Raw genomic sequence first — 17774 nt, forward strand, 5'->3', positions numbered from 1 at the left:
TAGCAGGCGGCGACGAGGGCCTGCAGGCATCTGTAGCGGCGGGAGCAGAAGCCGGAGTTGGAATTCAGGCGGTCCAGAGTGGGGGGGTAAGATCCGAACCGGGGGAGGCATGAAGAAGAGGGCAAGGAAGGGGCGAGAAGGGCCAGCTTTCCCCTCTGGTGCGCGGGGGGCATCGGTTAGCAGCGATGGTGATAAAATGATGGGCGGAAAGGCTGAGAGTGGAGAAGGAACGTGGGGGGCGGAGGCGGCGCGTTGAAGCACAAGGTCATTTTGCTGATGGGGGGCATCAAGGTCCCTCTGGAAAAGGTATGGCCGGGGAAGAAAAGTTCACAGCCTGTCATGCAGTTTGCAGGGTGTGTGTCTGTGTGTGTGTGTGTGTGGGGGGGTTCCACTTCCCCACCCCCAGTATTTCCCAGCTGGGCATATTTTTGTCTTACGGTGGGATCGAGCAATATGGATGGGTTTACCGAAAGCATTTTTCCCCCAGCTCGGCCATCCTGCAGTTGATGCTGAGTTTGGGTCCTGTCCGTTGGTAGATAGATAATCAAGACAGATGCATATACGGTACATGCATAAGATAAGCGAGAAGGTGTAGTCACTCCCCTTTATTTAGCTCGGGACAATCCACAACGTTTCCTATTCTTTATATGAGACGCATCAGTGGTCAGGGAACCTCACTATCTCCTGAGCCCCCCAAAAATAATAATAATAATAATAATAATAATAATAATAATAATAATAATAATAATAATAATAATAATAATTTCAAAACTCCCCAGAGACAACCTAAGTTTGGATGTGAGGAAAAACCCGGCCTCAGCAAAGCAACCTGCTCTGGCTCTCTCTAGTGATCAGTGGGATCCCTTTCTTTATTCAGCATTACATTCGTGGCACATTGGCCTGGAATACTGGCTTTAAAAGGATTGGTTAATCTGTGCTAGGTATTTTCACTTCCAACCTTTTTCAGGGTTGTGCTCATGGAGCAAAAACCCTGCCTTTAGTGCTGCTATGAAGTCTCTAACAGCATCTTGGGTCTCGGCTCTTTCTTTGTGTATTTGGAAGAGACAAAGGGTTGTAATCAGTTCTGTTGCAAGGCTTGTCAGGAAGGGAATGTGAATTTAAATGAGGCAGGCTTAACTGGGCTGCAGAAATTTGGACAACCAGTATATGACAGAAAAGAATTAGGATTACTGCCATCTAGTAGCTGTCTGGAGGTTTGCAGCCCAGACTTGGTAGACCTAAGGAAATCTCTATGAGAATAATGCAAGATAAATTTTCTTTATCAATAAGTAATTATGAGAATTGCTTTTTTTTTTTTTGCGAGTTTAAACCTGACACCAACAAAAAAGATCTACTTTTAGGTAACTTGCAGGAGATTTGCAAGCACCTGATTTTTAATTATGCCTCACTTTAAATTATGCTGATATATTGAAAGTTTGGACACACTTGGAATGGGTTTTTGTGTGCAGGGCTGTAAGCTCTATTCAGTTACTCTTATCCCAGACTCCAGTTGGTGTATCTCCAGGATTTTAATAAGAAAACAAGATAGATCCCATAAACCTGAAGACTGGCAGTCTTCTTTAACTCTGGGAGTAAGAATGTCCTGGTGTGTTACCATAGGAGAGCTGGACGGATCTAATATTTCTCTGATATTTCTCTCTTTTAATTAGACCACCTAGGTTGCCAGTTGGAGTTCTGTATATGGAGGGAAAATAATTTTAGATAGCCGTATGCCAACTAAGGTTAAACATCTATGCTTCTGAATACATGGCTCCAAACAAACATTTAAATCCAGGATCAAAACTTAGCTTGCAATTCTTTCTCACACACTTCTTTCACCGTGGCAGCCATTGAAACAAATGTGTTGATATTAAACAGTTGTAAAAAAAGAACCTATAAATATCCTATTCCTGCATATCTACATAGGAATTTATATAGATATCTGTGCTCAGTACTTGATGTATGTGGATTTATTGAATCCATGAAAAATAATGAATAATCTTGATTTAGCTCCTCCATTTTCAGACATGCCTTAGGCTCCAGTGAAGCACTGACCTCATACAAATTACTTTTCTGGAATTAGGAATTGGGCTGTTAGATGATCAAAAATGGCTTTCACAGTCACAGTTTTTATTTTAGAGATTGCTGTCTATTCCCATCTGTAGGAGAAAAACCCTGTTTGTTTCTCACTTGTATAAGTCTCTTTTTTAAGACTGAAGCAGGAGGGAAATCTGATATTAAGAGCCTCTGAGTCTCTTGTTAGGGAATAGTGTGAAGTCACATTAGTACAATAGGCTTAAACACAAGGCTGCACAGTGAATATGACACTGCTTGTGGCTTTGCCTGGCATGCTGTCCTTGCCTCCTATCTGCAACAGGCCGGCCGGAATGGTTTATAAACAATGAATTTGGTTGGCTTATAGCTAAGCATATCTTCTAAACTCAAGATACATGTGCTGAAGTGTGTTATTGTGTATGCAACACTATAAATGGTACTGTTAACTGTAGTCAAAAAAAAATCTTTGCAGACACGATCTCAGAGTTTGCAAAGGCCTTGTTAGCAAAGAAAAGAATCTGAGGTTTCATTTGAATTTTTAAAAAAACACCTTGATTTTATCAACTAAACTTTATAGTTGACTAATAAAGTCTTCAATCTTTGTCAGAATATAGTAATTCTTTAATACTTTAAGGCTAAACTTAACAGAACTACGGAATAAATCTGTATTGTTCAGGAAAACAAGACTGTGTTATTGTCTTTCAGTGAAGTCATAAAATAGTTTGAATAAGTACCCCAAAATGTAGAATTCATTCAGTCTTTTTTATACATTTTGCCTATTTCTTATAATTGATCCATTTGACCTGGTTAACAATGGTTAATAATGGCCACCTGTTAATAAGCTGTTAAAATACTTCAGAATACAATTTGTGCTTTAAGTCAGAAGTGATCCAGAATGCCTCTCCATAAGTTACTACCAAACTTGTATTTTTAATGTGATTCATAAAGAAAATTATTAAATAGTGGGTAGAAATAATATTTTATGTATCTGATTACTCTGGAATAATTTTAAATAAAAGTCAGTTTAAATCAAATTTAGTTTTTGACCAAGCTCCATTAATTTTTGAAGGGTAGTCTCTGACATGTCACCTCAAGAGGTAGAAGAAGACTTACACTATTCTTTGTACATATAAAGTACAAAAACATATAAAGACATATAAAAATATATTAGTATGTCCTTTTAGGATAGAGGTTGGTGGTTGACAATGGCCATGTTTACTGAGGTTCCCATGGGAATGTCAATGGGTCCTTCAGTAGCCAACCTAGACTTTTAAAGAGGAAATGCTATCTAGCAAAACAAAACTTGAGTGATATTTGAGTTCTTCACTGATGGTTCACTTCTTGAAATATTTTTTTTATAAAAACTAGATGTTATTTGAGCCCTTGTCTGTAGTGAATTTTATGGCTCATTGTGTTATACTAGTTCAGGAAAGATAGCTGCTCTTTAGTCAAATATCTGTTACAGTGCATCATAAAAAAATTGTGTACAGCTGCTATAAATAGACTGATAACTTAGCATGACTCCTTAATTCTGGATCTATCAACATCCTGGCCTTACTGCCTAGGGGAATAAACCAAGCACTTATTATTTTCCTCAAGACCAATAGAGTTGGGGTCATTTGTATTTCTGGAGGGAAAGTTTTTCATAAGGCAGGTATCTTGACAGAGAAGATAAGAAGGCATGTTTCTAAGGCCCAACCAGGTAATGACAGTTTCACCATGAGGATCTGGATACCCATTCTACCAGATTACGGTGGGACAGATAGAAACTATCAAGGATATCTGATCCCACAAATTACCTGGCCTCATGTCATGTTGAGCGTCAAAGGTAACAACCAACCACTGGGATTCAGTGCAGCTCATACAATAGCAGTGCTTTTTGGATGTAATGTATATTATTGACCATTCCACTGCATTCTGGAGTTTTTGTATACTCTTCAAAGGAATCCCCATGTAGAACACATTGCAATTGTAAGGGAATAATGGGAGATCCGACAATAGGAGGTTAGTAAGTATGAATCACTGAAAATAGCCTGTTTGAGCAGGAGCTTTGAGTCTAGGAAGCCCCCCACCCCCATAGTCTACCAACTTTAATGGGGAATATAGCCAAAGTTAAAGAGGGTAAATCACTAGTATGGTGCGATGTAAACCCCACAGCCACTCATTCTATCAAGCTTGAGCCAAATCTGGTTCTTCCCCATCTAGACCTGTACAGTTTGCAGGCACTGAGAAACACTCCACTACCTGGGGCAGAGATGTACAACTGTGTATCATCCGCATAGTGATGATATTTTACCCAATGCCAATGGGTGACTTTGCTCAGAAGTTTCATGTAAATGTTAAATAGCAGGGAAATAATGTGGTCTAATGTTTATAAGGCACCAAGCTTGAAACTCGGAGATTGTGAGTTCTAATCCTACCTTAGGCATGAAAACTGGTTGGGTAACTTTGGGCCAGTAACTCTTTCAGCCCAACCCACCTCACAGCATTATTGTTGTAGGGAAAACAGGAGGCGGAAGGAGTATTAAGTATGTTCACTGTCTTCAGTAATTAATAGAATAATGAAGGTCAGATAAAAATAAATAGACCTAAGCCTACTCCCTGCAAAGGGCAGGTCTGTGGCTAAACCTTTTCCCCAAAACATCACAGTTGGTGCTAGTTCTGGAAGAAGGATAAGAGTTGCTGGAAAACTGTGCTATAACCAAAGTCTTTAAGGCAGGATACTCAATCTTTTGGTGACTCCATATACCTTTTTTTTTTGGTTTGGGATTACCAAATGGATGGGGATAGCTGAGCTGGGTTTTGCAATAGAATTTGCCCCCTTCCCCTTGATTTTATAGTTAGCATATAGTTAGCATCCATTTAGCATATGGTATCTACAGAGGTGCAATCACTGACACACAATTTTAGTTTAAAGAAAGCATTAGCTTAATTTTAAACTAAATATATATTTAATATATATATTGATGTATATATATTCAAGGCACCTGGGATGATCTCATCACAGCCACACTGTGTGTGTATGTGTGGGTGGGTAGGTAGGTAGGTAGGTAGATAGATAGATAGATAGATAGATAGATAAATAAATAAATAGATAAATAGATAAATAGATAAATAGATAGAAGGGCGGGGAGAGAGACAAAATGGACAATTCAATATAAAGATGAAATATTAAAATAAAATAAAACCAGTGGTGGGATTCAAATAATTTAACAACCGGATCTCTGCCCTAATGATTTCTTCCAACAACCAGTTCACCAATGCTCAGAAATTTTAACAACCGGTTCTCCCGAAGTGGTGCAAACTGGCTGAATCTCATCACTGGATAAAACCATAATAAAATCACTGTAATATAGACCCCTAGAATTGCAATGGGATAGATGTTATAATTTGATATCTAAGGAAGCTAACATTTAACTGCTTCTGATGTGGCTGTGTGAGATCATCCCAAGTGCCTTGAAATTTCCTGAGGAGGCATTCTTGAACTATATGTGTTAAGATTTCTTCTGCTGCATCACAGTCATATTGCAAGCTCTCAGCCAGTCCCCACTTAAAGAGCTTTGTGTTAGTTGTAGCATGGCCTGTCCTGTGGATTCTCCCTTCAGTAAAAACACTACTCTCAATTCATGGGAGTCATAATCTTAATATACCAAATGTAATATACCTTGTGGGTACATTCCTTGTTGGAACTGCACCACAGAAAATGTACATGAAGAATACTGATGAACGGGCACCCCATATCTGGGAGAAGAAATACAATTAACAAGGGGAATTAACAAAGGGAATAAAGAAAGATGGGTAGAAATAACCAAAAACTTAGACGTCATCCATAGTAGCCAGAAAGTGTGATCCCTATTATGATTTTATAGCTGTGATGTTTTTATATCATATTGTTCATATATTTTCCATCTCAAAATAGGGGCTTTTCAGGGCCAATGAAAAGGAACTAGGTGGTTGCCAGTTGGCATCTCCTGGCTTAAATGCCAATGGGCTTTTGTTTTCCTAACAGTGGAATCATTTTATTCCTATTTAAATAGCCACATGTTCAAATAGATGGGCAAAACAGAAAAATGATGGTAGTCCAGAATAGACATATGTTATGTATTATATGCACACATCAGTATTTATATAAAAAGTGATAAACTTTTTTTTATTTCATAGCTAGTTGGGCTATGAAGGCCTGTGATTGGTGAGGTCTGGGTTCAACTTCCCATTTGGTCATGAAGCTGACTGAGTGACAATAAGCTAGCCACCAACTCTTGGCTTACTCCATCTTCTATTGATGATTGCAGATAGCTCAGATTACCTCACAGAATTGTTGTAGGTGGGAGGGGAGGGAAAAGACTATGTATGGTGCTTCTGAATTAAAGGTGGGCTATGCGTGTAGGAAATGAAAATGACATTTTTCATGCTTTATAATTCAGATTTTTTACATAGGAATACATTGTATATTTATCACCATACCAACTCCTGAAAACGCTTGCCCAGATTAAAAGGAAACAAGACAGGCACGACACAGTGCTGATTTTGGAGCAGAAGAGAACAATTAGTGTTTTGCTCTGGCACGAGTGAAATAGGTAGGACTGTGGGGGAACAGTTTTATACATTTTTATACAATTATTCAGTGTATTCAGTGGGATGGTCAGTGGAATTTCCATGTTCAGTGGTCAAATACCTTAAATAACTAGTCCCTGAAGGAAGATTATAGAGGAAAATTGACTTGTTTATGCTTTGTGAATGTCAGCTCTCTGATGCACTTGACTAGATAGTATGGAAGTAGAATATTAGGAATGCAGAATTTTTTGTCTAATCCGGTGAATTTTTGTTCCATTCCTAAATAGCTTTATATGTGGACAAGATATTTTCTGCTCAGGAAAGCCAAATGTGCAGACACTACAGTACTTACTATCTATTTAGGAAGGAAGCCCAATGTTCAAATTTCCTTTATGAGAGTTGCAAGAGCGCACGCTGCAGGTGCCCTTGGAGAACCATCTGCAGGCTTCAGCTTGTTGGAAGCTGCTGGTTGTCTGTGAGCGTTTGCTGGAGGAAGGCTGGGCCTAGTGTGAACAGAGGGCCTGTGGGTAGGCTCTGCAGATGCTGGGCTTGCTTCCACTCCTTTCTGAAATCCGCAGCCCAGTTTTCCAGGAGTGCTTCCAACATGAGTTGCAGAGTGTGCTCTGCGCCTGCATCTTTCTGCTTCCTTCAGTTCTGCTTCCACCCCCAAATACTGCCTCCTGCAGAGCCTCCACCTTTGTCTGGGAACTGCCATCGGCTCTTCTGCATCACCCAGCAATGGAGAGCACCACAGCTTGCCATCCCACTGTTTCCTTCTCAACCAGGCCTGGCAAGCTCCCTTTAGCAGAGAAGGCTCCGCTGTCCTGTTACACATAGCACAGGGCCTGAATCCTGGGCCAGCAGCAGCGGGGAGAAGATGGCATAGGTCAGCTGCAGGCAGCGGAGGTGTCAGGGTCAGGCAGTGTAGTGCGAGGCAGTCTAAGGGCAGAGATGGGGGGGGGTAGATAGGTGGGTTGGGGGACTTGAAGCAAAGGCGAGCACAATAGAGGAGAAATGCCCCTTACCTAATGAAGACGTTGTCTAACAGCTGGAACTGGAACTATTGGAACTGTGATCACACGATGGTTTGCCTAATGACCAAATTGCTTGGCAATGGAAATTCTGGTCCCAATTGTGATTGTAAGTTGAGGACTACCTGTATCTATTGATTCTTCTTGCAGTCTAAGATATTTTCTTTTTTTTTACAGACATTTCATTAAAGAATACAAGTACAAAGATAAAAACCGATACAAATTATAGAAAATATGAAAAGTAAAGAAAAGTGAAAAGAAATAGGAAAAAAAGGAAAGAAAAAGAAGATATGTAGTTGATTACTTTCCCTCCCTCCACACAAGTATAAACAGTGGATAATTTAACACCTCTAGTGCTTCCCAATTTAAAAAAGTCTCGTATTCCCATATCTCATCCCTTCTCAGTAATCAAACTGCAAAAGCATATCAGTCCTAATCAACAAAAGTCATTTGTTCTGTCCTTCAAATCCCCTCTTACATTTCTTTATTTTCCAGCCAACAAAACTTTCCCATTGGGACGATTTCTTAAAATTAATTTCATATATCCTTTTATAAAGGTTTAAAGACCCTGCAGAAAATATTCTTTCAAGTCTATTTAGTCTCTTAACTTTCCAACATCCACATTGTAGTCCCCTTTTTTTCTCTTTTTCAATCCTTAGATTTATATGGAACTTCTTTCAGATCAGAGTAGAAGGAGGTTTTTCCAGCTGTGTACTACAGCTTGTTCTTTAAAAGGTTCTTAACTTCAAAGAAATAGTAATCAGCAATTTCCTAAAGTAATTAAGAGAGGAAAGCAGGCAAATGTAGTGACTTTGAAAGGTACCCAGACCATTGCCATGGCTTTGGCAAAATGAATGTTCCCTGGCTCCCAGAATGCTGTTTTAGGATCTCTTTGCAGGGAGATCCTGTGTGGATCTAAACACCTTTTCTCCTTAATCCAGAGAGAAATTCTTTTTTTTTTTAACAGACGTTTCATTAAAGAATACAAGTACAAAGATAAAAACCGATACAAATTATAGAAAATATGAAAAGCACATTCCAATATTTTCTTAATAACTTCCTCCTGTGTTGGTATTTCCTCATTTTTCCAGTTTTTAGCAAATACGATCCTAGCCGCTGTTAATACATTTACAAGCAAATATTTCAATTCTTTACTATATATTTCAGGTAAAATTCCCAATTAAAATATCTCTGGTTTCAAGTCTATATGCTTTTTTGTCATTTTAGCCCAATATTTTTGGCATCTGCACATGTCCACCACATATGGTAATATGAGCCAGGTACCTGATGCCATTTCCAACATTTTTCAGATTTGTTCTTGAACATTCTTGCTATTCTTGTCGGGGGAAAGTGCCACCTGTAAAACATCTTATACAAATTTTCTTTAAATGCTGTTGACATTGTCATTTTATAATTTTGAGACCACAATTTTTGCCATTTCTCTAGATCAATCCCATATCCAAAATTCTTTCCCCAAGCAATCATTGTTTCTTTGACTTGTTCTTTTTCTAGTTTAATTTCTAATAAATATCCATACAATTTTTTAATCACCTTTTCATCAGTACCTGTCAAAATCTTATCTAAATCAGTCAATTTATCATAGAAACCTTCTGTTTTAGAATCTTTATCATACCTTGAATGTATTTGCACATATGAAAACCAATTCATCTTTATACCTTGTTCCTCTAATTTTTTTATAGATTTAAGTTCACCCTTTTCATTCAATATTTCAGCACATCTAACTGTTCCTTTTTATATATTATAGGATAAGAAAATGCTTCAAAGTTGATAGCCAGACCGGAATTTTCAAATAACATTGCCTTTTAGTCTTCTCCCAGTTTAACCACAGAGACTCCCGTGTATAATGTCTTCTAAAATACCCCTGTGTTTTAGTTCCTTTATACCATAAAAAAGCATGCCACCCCAACAACAGATCATGTCCTTCTAATGTCAACAATCTAGCATTTCTTAATGTTATCCATTCCTTAACCCACATCAAATCTGTAGCTTAATAATACAACTCCCAATTAGGCAAACCAAATCCTCCTCTTATTCTAGCAAGAGCAAAAGTTTTAATTTTATTCTTACTTTCTTACCTTGCCATATATATTTCAACACAATTTTATTTAAATTTTCAAAATCTTTTCCAAGCCTAATTGGAATTGTTTGGAACAAATATAAAATTCTGGGTAATATATTCATCTTGATTGTTGATATTCTCCCTATTAATGACAGTTGTAAATTTTCCCATTTCACCAAGTCTAGCGCTATCTGCTGCTTAAGTTTAATATAGTTATTCTCTTTTAGTGTACTACATCTTGCTGTCAAATGTATCCCCAAGTACTTGATCTTATTCGTGACCTGGATTTTCAATACATCTGCCAGTTCTTCCTTTTGTCTTGATAACATATTCTTTGTCAAAATCTTTTTGTCTTTATTTATTTTCAAACCAGCCACTTTCCCATATACCTCTATCTTTTCCATCAATTTTAATGCTGTTTCTAGTGGGTCTTCTAAAATGAAAACCAGATCATCTGCGAATGCTTGCAGTTTAAATTCTTCCTTTTTAATTTTCATCCCTTTTATATCCTTTTCTTCTCTAATATTTCTGTTTAGCACTTCCAAGGTTAACACAAACAACAAAGGTGACAGTGGGCACCCTTTTCTTGTTCCTATTCTTATATCAATAGAGTCTGTCAATTCTCCCTCTATCATTACCTTTGCCGTTTGCTTATGATATATAGCTTCTATTGCTTGGATGAATTTTTTACCAAGATCCATCTGTTCCAGCTGCAATAACATAAATCGCCAATTCACATTGTCAAATGCCTTCTGTGCACCTAAGAATATCAAAGCCATTTGTTTTTCAGGGTGTGCCTCGTAGTATTCCAAAGTGTCCAAGATTACTTTCATATTGTCTTTAATTTGTCTCTTTGGCAGAAATCCATTTTGATCAGGGTGAATAAAATTATTTAGGTATTTTTTAAGTCTTTCTGCCAATATTGAAGCAAAAATGTTATAATCTGCATTTAGTAGGGAAATAGGTCTATAATTATTGATTTGTAATGGGTCAGCCTCCTCTTTTGGGACAAGTGTAATAGAAGCTTCTGACCATGTTTTAGCTATCTTCTTCTTTAACATAACTTCATAACTTCTAGCATGGAAGATTCAATGATTCTTGTAGTGTTACAAAGTTTCCTCTGTTTTCACTCCCCCCCCCTTTTCCAAACAAATTATTATAAAAATTAATTAAAAAGGAAAAGGGGTTTAGAAAAAAAAAGCTAAAAGGGAATCTCTAGCCTCAAATATTATAAAGACAAAAAGGAGAAGAGACAAAAAAGAAAAAATAAGGTAGAAAAAAAAGACCAGTCCAATTTAAAGTAAAAAATCATATATGAAGAGTCCAGCAAAAAAAAAAATAATAATTTGACTTCCTGTTTAAAATTGCCGCTTAATCACTTCTGTCTGAGATTTTACAGATTCTTTCTTTTCCTTAGGGTGTCCTTTTAAATCTTAAAGTAAAGAAAAGATTCTCAGCAAACCGGCACACTTTCTCTTTCCGTTCTCTTTCATTTTGGAGCTGTCCCAACTTCAGCAGCTTTAATGGCTGCCTCTTTGCCGCTGGCAAAAAGAGCTTCTCCTGAATCTACCAGGGACTTTGAGGTATCCCTGGGATCGAAAGGATGCGCTCTTTAGATTCACCGTCTCTTCGGGACGGTTTAGATCCATTTGGACTGTCCAGGAGCAAAGATATCGGCAGCGCTCTCAGACCTCCAAGATCGCATGCTGTATCATCACAACGCCAGCTCCGCCCTCCCCCAGTGCCTCATCTATTTCTGAATGTAACTTGTACATCTAGCTATTCTTATTTTGTGCATTGTTTAAATCTGGATTACAAAATCACGAACAACGTATTAATAGTATTTGAAATAAGTGCAATTATTGGGCGGTTTGATCATTCTTTAGTACAGGTAGTCCTCAAGTTACAAGCACAATTGAGCCCAAAATTTATATTGCTAAGTGAGACATCTGTTAAGTGAGTTTTGCCCCCTTTTATGACCTTTTCTGCCACAGTCGTTAAGTGAAATACTACAGACGTTAAGTTAGTAACGTGGTTGTTTAAGTGAATCTGGCCTCCCCATTAATTTTGCTTGTCTGAAAGACACAAGAGGTGATTACAAAACCCCAGGACATTGCAACCGTCATAACTATGAGTCAGTTACCAAGAGTCTGAATTTTGATCACATGATCATGGGGATGCTGCAATGGACAGAAGTATGAAAAATGGTTACTTTTTTCAGTGCCATGGTAATTTTGAACAGTCACTAAATTAATTTGTAAATTGACGACTACCTGTACTATTCTATGTTGTTGTTGTTGCTTTTGGAATATAAATTGATATTCTACATTCTAATTTTACTTTCTAGCAAGTAGACCTTCGTGTAGACATCAATTTGGGAATTATTTCGGTGTAGTTCTCCCATACAGCCATATCACCTTTTCTTTATATCATTTTTCTGTGCCTTCTTTGTCTTTTAGAGTGCTCGTCTTTACATAAGTGGTTCTCTTGATTTCTGTTTTTAAAAATCTTATTATCCTTCCCATAGAATTGCATAGTTTTTTTAGATATAACTGCTTGTCTCCTTTTTGCTGGAACTCACCAGGCTTATTTTTCTGGGTAGTTTTGTTTTGGCTTTTCTTTAGTTATTTTCAGTGTGTCAGTGGATACATTTCATCTTTGTATAGTTTTTCATTTTGGGATATTTTTCTTTACCTCCTCCTTAATGATGTCATAAATCTGTGGAGCAATTTGCCTTCAGAAGTTGTGAATGCTGCAACACTGATAGTTTTTAAGAAAAGTTTGGACAACCATTTGTCTGAAACAGTATAAGACTTCCTGCCTGAGCAGGGAGTTGGACTAGAAGACTTCCAGGGTCCTTCCAACTAATCTAGTCTAGTCTAGTCTAATCTAGTCCAGTCCAGAGTTCTTATCAGATCTAATCAGCTAAATCTCTTCTGTACGTCCAATGTATAATCAAGTGGCATGTCACTTCCTGTTGCTCTGATTATTGTATTCTTTTTCTTTAGATTAAGTTGTAATTTTGCAAGGAGTTTGTGAGCTGAATAAAATTTCTACATCTTTGCTACAGATAGTGATTTGATTTTGAGGTTGTTCATCTGGTGATACGCAGAATAATTTTTGAGATTACTGAAAGAAATATTTGTTGCAAACATTAAATCCCCTTGTCAGAATGTTAGCCTGTCTCCTATTTAATTTTGTACAAATTCATTCTTCCAGATGCCATTTTCCTTTCAATGTTAGCATTCCAATCTCCTCTAATTAATATGAGGTCTCTTTTGTTTTTGTTTTCTTTTCTATTACATTGACAAGGAGTTGTAAGTTGCCATTGAAATATTCAACTTCTGCATCTGTGGTTGACTGAGCATACCAGCAGGTGGTCATCCTTTCAGCAGCCACATTATAAATATTAGTGCCTTTCTTGCTTACCCACTGTTTGTTCTTCCTGAGTAGCTTGATGGATATCTTCTAAATCTGGGGGGAGGAGGGGGGCGGACCTCAGCTTTCTGTGTCATATTGTGCTGACATTGGCCTTGTGAATGTCCATTTGGCTTCTGTGCAAGATACTGAAATGGGTCATCATTTGCTTCACCAGTCTTCAAATAGTTTGAAATCTGGGGGAAACATATACTTTTATCACTTGGACGTTCTGAGTTTTTTAAAAAGTTCATTTTGGAAGAAGAAATAATTTGACTTAGTTTGTATAACATATTAAGCCATGGTTTGCTAATTCTATGATAAATGGTAATTGCTTGTTCAGCAAGCTAAGCCATAAACCATTTAAAATCACAGTGGCTAGATTTGGACAGTACGCTAACCTAAACTCAAGCAGGCCATATTTTGGCTTAGCATCATGCGTGGAGTTAATTTTTATATCAAACCTTATATGGAAAAGCATTCATTTTTTGCATACATATTCATAGCCAGAAATGAAGTGGTAAGTGTTACATTCTGGGTATGTAATATATGTATTTATAAATATACACATATACTAATTTTAGAAGTGACAAACCTCGTGAAAGGATCTCTGATAAATTATCTCTAGAGCTGTGCAACCACAAAACTCCACAAAAATTCTAAATTCAAGTATAATGTTTTGCATGTTAATATATCATGCAGCAAAGATTAAACATCTAGAAATATATATTTATATGTTGTTTTCGACTACATTTTAAAATTTTATACGGTATACTTCCATTAAGTGCCCAAGGCAGCAACTTCAAGTTCAATCCCTGTGCCTTTTGTAGAGAAAATCAAATACCAGAACTGAAAAAGATGCTGGTTGGGATCATGTGCCAAGCAAACCAAGCATAGTTTAAGATGTATGACTCAAGTTATTGCAGATGGTAAAGAGTGGCTTATGACTTAGTATGTTGAGTGAAGTCCACCTGGCAGGAGTGGTATATTCTATGCCTTTTCTGCTAAAGAGCTCCATCTAACAAGACAAGCTTTTTTCACTATGGCTCATGCTCTCTGGAACACCACCCTTCCCAAGGCAAGGTTAGCTCCATCCCTACCAGCCTTATAGAAAGCCCTTAAAACACACACACACACACACACACACACACACACACACGTTTGCAGCATTTTTGGGATTCCATGGGGACAAGAAGCCTGCAAGATAGTTGTATTATATGCTGTCCATTCTCCTGCAGTCTTGGTTTTTATTTATGTTTGTTTTTAATATTTAACTGTCTGATTTATTTTATGCTGCCTAGAGTCACGTTTAGTGAGATGGGCAGCCGTATAAATTTGCTCAATAAATAAACGAGATTTATTCATTTAACCCTATTCTTAAAAGCCATTTCTATGTTGATAAAATGTGTGTTGTTGTGTCCAGAGGTACAGTAATCTACAGCTAGTTTAGCACTTTTCTACATATAAATCTGCCAGGCTTAAAAGCCTGGCAAAGAAGTACATTGGATTTTGTAGATGATTCATGAGTTCATTCAATATTCCCTTTAGGAGTGCTCTGCCTTCTATTATAGTGAAACAGCGACACACAAAGGATTTTTTTAAAAGAAATGATTTCTGTTTTATGCTTCTTGTTATCTGTTCCTCCCAAAGTACTTGGGACATGGGACAATATGCACAGTGTATAAGCTCCATCTTATTTTCACAATACCTTTTGGGTGAATTGGGTTAAGCTGAAAGATAGTTGTCTGGCCCAGGGTCACTAGTTGACTGAAAAATGTCTTGAGCCCTAATCCAACAGTTCATCCATTAAGCAGGGACTTTTGTCACTCATAATTGCTGACTGTGCCTAGAGTTATAGCAGACTGTCATGGGAGAACCTTCGCTGTGCTCCCAGATTGCTTTTTACTGCCACATATTGCTTTTTTGGTGATGGGCTTTTTAATTATTTTTATTTATTAGATTTATTATTAATTCTGCATGTGGTAGTCTTCAACTTATGACCATTCTTTCAGCAATCATTTGAAGTTGCAACAGTAGTGCTGAAAGTAGGACTTATGACCTGTGCCCAAAGTTACGGTCATTACAACATCCTTGTGGTCATGTAATCAAAATACTTGGCAGTCGACTCACACTTACAACACTGTGTGTGTGTGTGTGTGTGTGTGTTTCCAGTCCTCACACCTGTCTGTCTCACTCTCCGATTTATGCTCTTTTGGCCACCTGCATCCTGCCTTGTAGGACAGTAAATTACCCAGAATTGTGTGTCTCTGATGCTATTTGCTGTGCCCCTGGAAGACTCAGTCACCCTATCCTACCCCAGCAAGTGCTAGCAATCATTCATCCATCCACCTTCTCTACCAATTTCCTGCACTCACCTTTTGCCTTTGGCATCCAGCCATTGTGGCCAAAGGAGAAGTGCCTTTGCTGTCTCATTTTCAGACCTGCAGTTACAATGTTATTCCAGGCACTCGTCCTTTTCTGGCTTCCTGCATATGACTCCCCCAGCCTGCTGCAGCAGTGCAGTGCCAAGCTGCAGTGTCCATGAAGCCCCTGCAAGCATCTGTTTGACCAATTGCCTTCTCTCTCAATTCCCCATACTTCTGCCTTTTGCACCCAGCCGCTGTGGCCAAAGAAGAAATGCCTTATTGCCTTTGCTGTCTCAATTCCCCGGTGAACATTCCTTACAAGTGGCTCTCCGTGCTTTCAAAACGTTGCACTATCTTTGGAAGCTGTTAGGAACAACAGCCGGGCAGAAAAGGCAAAAGGTTGGTGCAGGGAATTGGGAGAGAAAGCAGCTGGGCAAACAAATGTTTGGTGGCACTTATTGAGGTTCCATGGGTGCTTTAGCTTGGCACTGTGCTGCTGGGGTATGCTGGAGAGCCATATATAGAATTGTTTGTTGGAGAAGTAGGAGTGCCTAATGTAACATGGTGACTATGAGTTCGAAAAGGAGACAGCAAAGGCAGCAAGGCACTTCTGCTTTGTCTATGGGTGACAGTTGATACATGTAATAGAATGTGTGAATGACCTTGGGGGACTGAGGAAAAGAGATTCGGACTAGGAAACAATCAGACAAGAGAAAGTGGGCCCCCAAAGGGCTTAATAGTTAGGGGAATAAACTTAGGAAGGGACCCAGTCTGATTGATCAAATGGTTAAAAGTGGCAGTGGGAAATTTGGATCTTCAGACTTGCAAGAACCTGTTAATGAAGACTTACAATAAAGAATTATCTCATCAAGTCATATTTCCTTTCCAGCTTACCTGAGAGGGCTGACAGTCGATGCGGAGAACTGAGAGAGAAGGCACATAGGCAAATGAATCCTTGCTGGTGTTTGTTGGTGTGGCTGAGGCTTCTTAGGGCTTGGCAAGCAGCCCCAGAGCCAAGCAGTTATGGGACTGCTTTCCACCCTGCAAGGCAGTGTGCCAGGCAGCCAGAGATGGGAGGGAAATATGGGGGAGAACTTGCTTAAAAGCCCATAATTCTGGGTTAATGACCTTAACAAGGAGTGCCAGGATTTAGTTAGTTGGGGTCATGTGATGTCTCACTTTATGACTGCACTGACTAATTATAACAAACTTGGTCCCAATTGTAATAAATAGAGGACTATCTGTATATAGACACTCAGTTGACTAGTGATTCAAGGCAGCTTTTAAAGCTTTTTGCATAAATTGACAGGCAATAAAACAACAAAACACCTGCCCCAGGGGAAGAGGAAAACTTGAAACCCTGGCTCTTCCAGTAAGCACTAGGGCAGGCAAGAGCTAGGGTTTTTAAGGCCTTCCTAAAAACCTCTTAACCCATCTTTCCTCTATGACTTTCATGTGACATACAGTATTTTCCATTTACTTTTGTCATTATAATATCTCTGTAAGGTCTGATGGGCTGAGCTATGATTATTTCAAATGTCATTTGTTAGCAACTTTTACAACTTACAAAAGATATAAACTTTCATATGCCTCTTTTCACTTAATCAGATGCAACAGAGTGGCTAGAGTGATTTAGGATTTATACTGGGATGAAAGAAGACAAGTAGTTATTCAGATGCAAGTTACACATAAAAGAGAGACTACAGGGAGCTTGTCAATTAACAACTTGTAAGGTTGTTGAGCCCTTCAGATTGGTCTAGGTCAGGGGTAGGGAAACTTGGCTTTTTTATCACTTATGGGCTTCAACTCCCAGAATTCCTGAGGGAGCCATAAAACGTTCCCCATCCCTGGCCTACTGGTTTTTCAGTTGTGGGGGAAATCAATTTTTGACTTGAATGAGACTGTTTAATATACATTCAAGTCAAAAATTGATTTCCCCCACAACTGAAAAACCAGTAGGCCAGGGATGGGGAAACTTTTATGGTTCACTCAGGAATTCTGGGAGTTGAAGTCCATAAGTGATAAAAGAGCCAAGTTACCCTACCCCTGGCCTAGGTTATAGCAGATATTTTCATTTTTGTTTTCATTAATTGTTATTTATGATATGTGAAAGGATAGTACAGTGTTTTGTAAATGAATTGAGGTGGGATGAATGTGGTTTGATATTTTTGAATATCAGTTTCCAGTAGGCATAAAAGTTCAATGATTGGTATCTCTTGATATCCTATAATTGTGTCAAGGCAAATAGCCATGATGAATGCTGATCCACAA

The 17774-nt window shown here is 38.4% G+C and overlaps 1 protein-coding gene across 1 annotated transcript in view; it reads left to right on the plus strand.

The window, feature by feature from the left end:
* Positions 1 to 17774, plus strand: part of UBA1 (ubiquitin like modifier activating enzyme 1) — a 53611-nt gene continuing 35837 nt past the window's right edge. Inside the window, exon 1 of the mRNA XM_026684151.2 lies at positions 1 to 86. The gene's annotated coding sequence lies outside the window, so the exon portion shown is untranslated. The remainder of the gene's footprint in view (positions 87 to 17774) is intronic.

The sequence above is a fragment of the Notechis scutatus genome, chromosome 2 (genome assembly GCF_049901735.1).
Source record: "Notechis scutatus isolate UNSWTSFEM ecotype Mainland chromosome 2, rNotScu1.2, whole genome shotgun sequence".
NCBI classification, from domain to species: domain Eukaryota; kingdom Metazoa; phylum Chordata; class Lepidosauria; order Squamata; family Elapidae; genus Notechis; species Notechis scutatus.